The 7,970-nt window shown below is 45.2% G+C and overlaps 1 pseudogene; it reads right to left on the minus strand.

Annotated features, from left to right (window-relative positions):
- Nucleotides 1-5,084: 5,084 nt before the first annotated feature.
- On the minus strand, nucleotides 5,085-5,202 carry LOC124551444 (annotated as a pseudogene).
- Nucleotides 5,203-7,970: the final 2,768 nt, after the last annotated feature.

Here is a 7,970-nt window from a genome sequence, read left to right on the forward strand (position 1 = left end):
GATATCCCACCACTGTCTGTGGTGCTTCTTCACTGGCCATCAGGGCTCAGTTCGAAGTGGAATTCATCCCTACAAAGTGTTACACGCTGGTATTTGCATGACTCTATCGACCTCAACTGTGACTAATACAGCGGGCCTCTGTCAGGTTCATATCCCACCACTGTCTGTGGCGCTTCTTCACTGACCATCAGGAATCACTTCGAAGTGGAATTCATACCTACAAAGTATTATACGTTGGTATTTGTACGACTTTATCGATCTCAACTGTGACTAATACAGCGGGCCTCTGTCAGGTTGATATCCCACCACTGTCTGTGGCGCTTCTTCACTGGCCATCAGGGATCACTTCGAAGTGGAATTCATACCTACAAAGTGTTACACGTTGGTATTTGTACGACTTTATCGACCTCAGCTGTGACTAATTCAGCGAGCCACTGTCAGGTTGATATCCCACCACTGTCTGTGGTGCTTCTTCACTGGCCATCAGGGCTCAGTTCCAAGCGGTATTCATCCCTACAAAGTGTTACACGCTGGTATTTGCATGACTCTATCGACCTCAACTGTGACTAATACAGCGGGCCTCTGTCAGGTTGATATCCAACCACTGTCTGTGGCGCTTCTTCACTGGCCATCAGGGATCACTTCGAAGTGGAATTCATACCTACAAAGTGTTACACGTAGGTATTTGTACGACTTTATCGATCTCAACTGTGACTAATACAACGGGCCTCTGTCAGGTTGATATCCCACCACTGTCTGTGGCGCTTCTTCACTGGCCATCAGGGCTCAGTTCGAAGTGGAATTCATCCCTACAAAGTGTTACACGCTGGTATTTGCATGACTTTATCGACCTCAACTGTGACTAATACAGCGAGCCACTGTCAGGTTGATATCCCACCACTGTCTGTGGCGCTTCTTCACTGACCATCAGGGATCACTTCGAAGTGGAATTCATCCCTACAAAGTGTCACACGTTGGTATTTGTACGACTTTATCGATCTCAAGTGTGACTAATACAACGGGCCTCTGTCAGGTTGATATCCCACCACTGTCTGTGGCGCTTCTTCACTGGCCATCAGGGCTCAGTTCGAAGTGGAATTCATCCCTACAAAGTGTTACACGCTGGTATTTGCATGACTCTATCGACCTCAACTGTGACTAATACAGCGGGCCTCTGTCAGGTTGATATCCCACCACTGTCTGTGGCGCTTCTTCACTGGCCATCAGGGATCACTTCGAAGTGGAATTCATACCTACAAAGTGTTACACGTTGGTATTTGTACGACTTTATCGACCTCAACTGTGACTAATACAGCGGGCCTCTGTCAGGTTGATATCCCACCACTGTCTGTGGCGCTTCTTCACTGGCCATCAGGGCTCAGTTCGAAGTGGAATTCATCCCTACAAAGTGTTACACGCTGGTATTTGCATGACTTTATCGATCTCAACTGTGACTAATACAGTGGGCCTCTGTCAGGTTGATATCCCACCACTGTCTGTGGCGCTTCTTCACTGGCCATCGGGGATCACTTCGAAGTGGAATTCATACCTACAAAGTGTTACACGTTGGTATTTGCATGACTTTATCGATCTCAACTGTGACTAATACAGCGGGCCTCTGTCAGGTTGATATCCCACCACTGTCTGTGGCGCTTCTTCACTGGCCATCAGGGATCACTTCGAAGTGGAATTCATACCTACAAAGTGTTACACGTTGGTATTTGTACGACTATATCGATCTCAACTGTGACTAATACAGCGGGCCTCTGTCAGGCTGATATCCCACCAATGTCTGTGGCGCTTCTTCACTGGCCATCAGGGCTCAGTTAGAAATGGAATTCATCCCTACAAAGTGTTACACGTTGGTATTTGTACGACTTTATCGATCTCAACTGTGACTAATACAGCGGGCCTCTGTCAGGTTGATATCCCACCACTGTCTGTGGCGCTTCTTCACTGACCATCAGGGATCACTTCGAAGTGGAATTCATACCTACAAAGTGTTACACGTTGGTATTTGCATGACTTTATCGATCTCAACTGTGACTAATACAGCGGGCCTCTGTCAGGTTGATATCCCACCACTGTCTGTGGCGCTTCTTCACTGACCATCAGGGATCACTTCGAAGTGGAATTCATACCTACAAAGTGTTACACGTTGGTATTTGTACGACTTTATCGATCTCAACTGTGACTAATACAGCGGGCCTCTGTCAGGCTGATATCCCACCAATGTCTGTGGCGCTTCTTCACTGGCCATCAGGGCTCAGTTATAAATGGAATTCATCCCTACAAAGTGTTACACGCTGGTATTTGCATGACTCTATCGACCTCAACTGTGACTAATACAGCGGGCCTCTGTCAGGTTGATATCCGACCACTGTCTGTGGCGCTTCTTCACTGACCATCAGGGCTCAGTTCGAAGTGGAATTCATCCCTACAAAGTGTTACACGCTGGTATTTGCATGACTTTAACATTAGTCTAGATCACGCACAGAGTGGAATGGAAGAACTACCCTGTTGCTTTTCCTCTAGAAGCAGTTTTGAGATCAAATTGACTTTTTGAGAGGACACTGACCGAAACCGGCTATCTGGACCTACACTACTGGCCATTAAAATTGCTACATCACGAAGATGACGTTCTGCAGACGCGAAATTTAACCGACAGGAAGAAGATGCTGTGATATGCAAATGGTTAGCTTTTCAGAGCATTCACACAAGGTTGGCGCCGGTGGCGACACCTACAACGTGCTGACATGAGGAAAGTTTCCAACCGATTTCTCATACACAAACAGCGGTTGACCGGCGTTGCCTGGTGAAACGTTGTTGTGATGCTTCGTGTAAGGAGGAGAAATGCGTACCATCAAGTTTCCGACTTTGATAAAGGTCGGATTATAGCCTATCGTAATTGCAGTTTATCGTATCGCGACATTTCTGCTCGCATTGGTCGAGATCCAATGTTAGCAGAACATGGAATCGGTGGGTTCAGGAGGGTAATACGGAACTCCGTGCTGGGTCCCAACGGCCTCGTATCACTAGCAGTCGAGATGACAGGCATCTTATCCGCATGGCTGTAACGGATCGTGCATCCACGTCTCGATCCCTGAGTCAACAGATGGGGACGTTTGCAAGACAACAACCATCTGCACAAACAGTTCGATGACGTTTGCAGCAGCATCGACTATCAGCTCGGAGACCATGGTTGCGGTTACCCTTGAGGCTACATGACAGACAGGAGCGCCTGCGATGGTGTACTCAACGACGAACCTGGGTGCACGAACGCCAAATTTCATTTTTTCGGATGAATTCAGGTTCTGTTTACAGCATCATGATGGACGCATCCGTCTTTGGCGACATCGCGGTGAACGCACATTGGAAGTGCGTATTCGTCATCGCCATACTGGCGTATCACCCGGCGTGATGGTATGGGGTTACACGTCTCGGTCACCTCTTGTTCGCATTGACGGCACTTTGAACAGTGGATGTTACATTTGTGATGTTTTACGACCCGTGGCTCTACCCTTTATTCGATCCCTGCGAAACCCTACATTTCAGCAGGATAATGCCCGACCGCATGTTGCAGGTCCTGTACAGGGCTTTCTGGATACAGAAAATGTTCGACTGCTGCCCTGGCCAGCACATTCTCCAGATCTCTCACCAAATGAAAACGTCTGGTCAATGGTGGCCGAGCAACTGGCTCGTCACATTACGCCAGTCACTACTCTTGAACTGTGGTATCGTGTTGAAGCTGCATGGGCAGCTGTATCTGTACACGCCATCCAAGCTCTCTTTGACTCAATGCCCAGGGATGTCAAGGCCGTTTTTACGGCCACAGGTGATTATTCTGGGTACTGATTTCTCAAGATCTGTGCACCCAAATTGCGTGAAAATGTAATCACATGTCAGTTCTAGTATAATATATTTGTTCAATGAATACCCGTTTATCATCTGCATTTCTTCTTGGTGTAGCAATTTTAATGGCCAGTAGTGTATTTTTAATTTATTTTACGCACAACGTTGTCTACTATCCAAGAAGCACAAGTGGTACGTGCGTGCCAACAATCCTAGCTCTGTGTGTGCTTGCGCCCGTGTCTCCTTTGATAAGCTCTTCCACCCTGCGAGAGCGCCAGCTGCGAGTGGGGAGCGTGCAGCAGCGTATCGACCGACCCCGCTACGTCACGGGCTGTCGCGTCGGCACAAACAACTCGCGTGTCGCCCACGGAGAGCTACGGCCCCCAGGCGTTATCACCGGCACGGTCCGACGCCCGAGGGGAGTGCAGTGGGAGGATGAATGAATGGACGAATGAATGGGTGAATGGAGAGCACGCAGACAGCGGTGCAGGTCGGGGGCAGGCGACGATCGCTGGAGTTGAGTTGTAGGGAGGGGAGAGGTGTCCCGTCACACACAACGAATTTTTAGAACAACAGACATGGCAATGCCACATTAATCCTTTTCGTTCTTCTAATCCTTTCTCTCAAGCCTTGTAAGATTAAATAGTTTTTCAGGTCAAGGAAGCTAACATGTAAAGAGGTACTTATATACACATCTCGACCTTACGCCGTGTGGCCGAGGGTACGTTGTGTACGTCTATCACTTCCCCCATTTCCAGTTCAAGCCGCGAGTGGCTCGCAGGAAGCACTATTTCTGGTAAGCCTCCGTGTGATCTCCAATATCTCTAATTTGCCCCCCCCCCTCCCATTATATTGGTTCAGGTCAGCATATAGACTAAGACAAGACTAACATACGTTTGTAACATTTGTAGACGCGGAGTAAGATTTTGACAATAATGGCTGGAACACACTCTTCGTAATTCTGAATGTAACAGGAGTGGAGCACAGAGAGCGAAAAGCTACTTACATCTTGTACAGAAACCTAAAACTAAACTCCTCCCGAACAGGCCAGGAACGCCCAACGTCACCGACCGGCCGCCGTGTCATCCTCAGCCCTCAGGCGTCACTGGATGCGGATATGGAGGGTCAGCACACCGCTCTCCCGGCCTTATACCAGTTTCCGAGACCGGAGCCGGTACTTCTCAGTCAAATAGCTCCTCAGTTCACCTCACAAGGGTTGAGTGCACCCCGCTTGCCAACAGCGCTCGGCAGACTGGATGGTCACCCATCCAAGTGCTAGCCCAGCCCGACAGCGCTTATCTTCGGTGATCCAAGGGGAACCGGTGTTACCACTGCGGCAAGGCTGTTGGCTCTTGTACAGAAACCAAACGGGACTTATGGGGCGAGCGACATGAAAGTGAAGCAGTACTTGAAAAGGGAGCGAGACAGGGTTGTAGCCTACCCCGATGTTAATAATCTGTGGAACTTTGGAAATTTGTCGTAAGCTCATATGGAACCAAACTGCTGAGGTCATTGGTCCCTAGGCTTACATACTACTTAATCTAACTTACGCTAAGGACAACACACACACACCCATGCCCGAGGGAGGACTCGAACCTCCGACGGGGGGAGCCGCGCGAACCATGGCAAGGCACCTGAGACCCCGCGGCTACAATGCGCGGCTTAACTTATACACTGAGCAAGCAGTAAACGAATCAAAAATAAAATAAAATAAAATAAAAAATAATATTGGCGAAGGAATTTAAGTTTGCATTCCTACGAATGTGAAAATATTTTGTTGCCTCCGACTTATATAGGGAGGAACGATCACAATGATAAAATAAGGGAAATCGGAGCTCGTACGGAAAGATACAGGTGTTCATTCTTCCCGCGCGCTATACGAGATTGGAATAATAGAGAATTGTGAAGGTGGTTCGATGAACCCTCTGCCAGGCACTTAAATGTTATTTGCAGAGTATCCATGTAGAAGTAGAAGTAGAAGAGAGAAGAAATGATAACTTTGAGGTTTGCCAATGACATTGTAATTGTGTCAAAGACAGCTCAGGACTTGGAAAAGTAGTTGAACGGAATGGTCAGCGTGAAATATTCTGAATATCAAGCTAACGGAATGGACTGCGGGCACACTAATAAACATATATTTTTGAAATTTGGCTGCATTACTCTTCGGCATGTCCGTAAAAGATAATGGTTAACTATTTAATTTTAATTTATTCTTTAGTTATTGCCGAAAACGTGGCCAAAAACAGCCGACTAAACTACATCCTCGTTTCAAACGCCCGCCATTTTATTATTTTGTCAAATTTCAAAAAACCGCGAGATATCCTATAGGCATACTCCATATCAATTCAGGCAGGCTAGGAAAGAATCTTACCTTGACAGTCTCGGATGTTATTGAATCCAGCATATGTTAAAATGAAGGACTAAGTAAAAAACACGTATTTTTCTGTTTTCTCCAAAAAAAAATTCTGCTCCAAGATACAGCCCTCCAAAGATGACACCCATATACCATCTTGAAGATACGAATTTTGGGAAAAAATTTAAAATGATGTATCTCTGGAACAGTACTAGATATTCTGTTTTTTTTTTTTTTTAATTTGAAAGATAGTTGCTCCATTTGGACTTACCTGTCAAAGATCTTTTATTATAACGTTCTGACCTTTTTTTATTATTTACGGAAAATTTTGTTTTCATAAATGCCGATCCATAATATTTTAATTTTTTTCTGTTGATTAGTACCATATAGTTCCACATTCCCTGAAATTGAGGCCTTCCGCCAGCCTCGGTGGCCGATCGGGTCTAGGCGCTTCTGTCCGGAACCGCGCGACTGCTACGGTCGCAGGTTCGAATCCTGCCTCGGGCATGGATGTGTGTGATGTCCTTAGGTTAGGTTAGGTTTAAGTAGTTCTAAGTTCTAGGGGACTGATGACCTCAGATGTTAAGTCCCATAGTACTCAGATTCATGTGAACAAATTTTTTCAAAACGGAAAAATAAGTTTCTCACTTCATTTTTAAAGCCAAATTCCAAATTTAAGTTTCAATCAAAAAGAAAAAAAACTCTTAACAACTGTTGTGGTGTTATTTGCTGAAGAGAACCATTAAGTGTTGCAGTAAGCAGAATTTCACAGTACAGCTAAAGGAAAAAAATCCCCAAACGGTGAACTTTTAGTTATATTATACTAAAATAAATTTTTGTCATTTGTTACCCGGCTGTCTGTCTACCCCTCCATGTATTAAGGTCCGTTTTCCCCAGGAACTGGTACACATGTCAAAATGAAATTTGTGTCACATACTGATGTATATAGTCTCTTGGCGTTGTAATACATGTAAGCTTCTAAGTCAACAAATCAAAAGATATGCCCATTTATGTCACTTATTTTGATACTCGACAACTCATTCATCAAAATGTATTGGATACTTCCAGTTGGCCTAGAATCATTACATTTGGAAAGGAGAAAGGCTTCTTACTACAAGTAAAGGGAAAAATCTGAAATTGTTAAGAATTTTTTTCAACTGTTACCCAACTGCTACTCTGTCCGTCCATCTGTAGAATGCCTTTTTCTCAGTAACGTAGACGTATTAAGTTGAAATTTATAGCATATACTACGGTCAACGATCCCTTGGTGGTATAAAATTTTAAGCTTTTAAATAAATGCACTCAAAAGATATTGCCATTTATTCACATATTTTGATGCTCGCAAAGTCATTAACTAAAACCTATAGGGTACTCCCCGTCGACCTAGAATCATGAAATTTGGCGATAAGTTAGGTTTCAGAGTGCGAGCAAAGGAAAAAGAAATAGAATTTGTTAATTTTCAGTTATATCGCACAAAAAGTTTTCTTTTGCTAATCATTATTCGATTTCCAACTTAAAATTAAAATATTCCCAGGACCAATATCTTGCCAGTATCAATGTCGATAACAAACAAAAAGCCTTCCGTTGTGGCAGAGCGGTTCTAGGCGCTTCAGTCCGGAACCGTGCTGTTGCTACGGTCGCAGGTTCAAATCCTGCCTCGGGCATGGATGTCTGTGATGTCCTTAGGTTAGTTAGATTTAAGTAGTTCTATGTCTAGGGGACTGATGACCTCAGACGTTAAGTCCCACAATGCTTAGAGCCATTT

This window comes from Schistocerca americana, chromosome 9, assembly GCF_021461395.2.
Source record: "Schistocerca americana isolate TAMUIC-IGC-003095 chromosome 9, iqSchAmer2.1, whole genome shotgun sequence".
Taxonomy (NCBI): domain Eukaryota; kingdom Metazoa; phylum Arthropoda; class Insecta; order Orthoptera; family Acrididae; genus Schistocerca; species Schistocerca americana.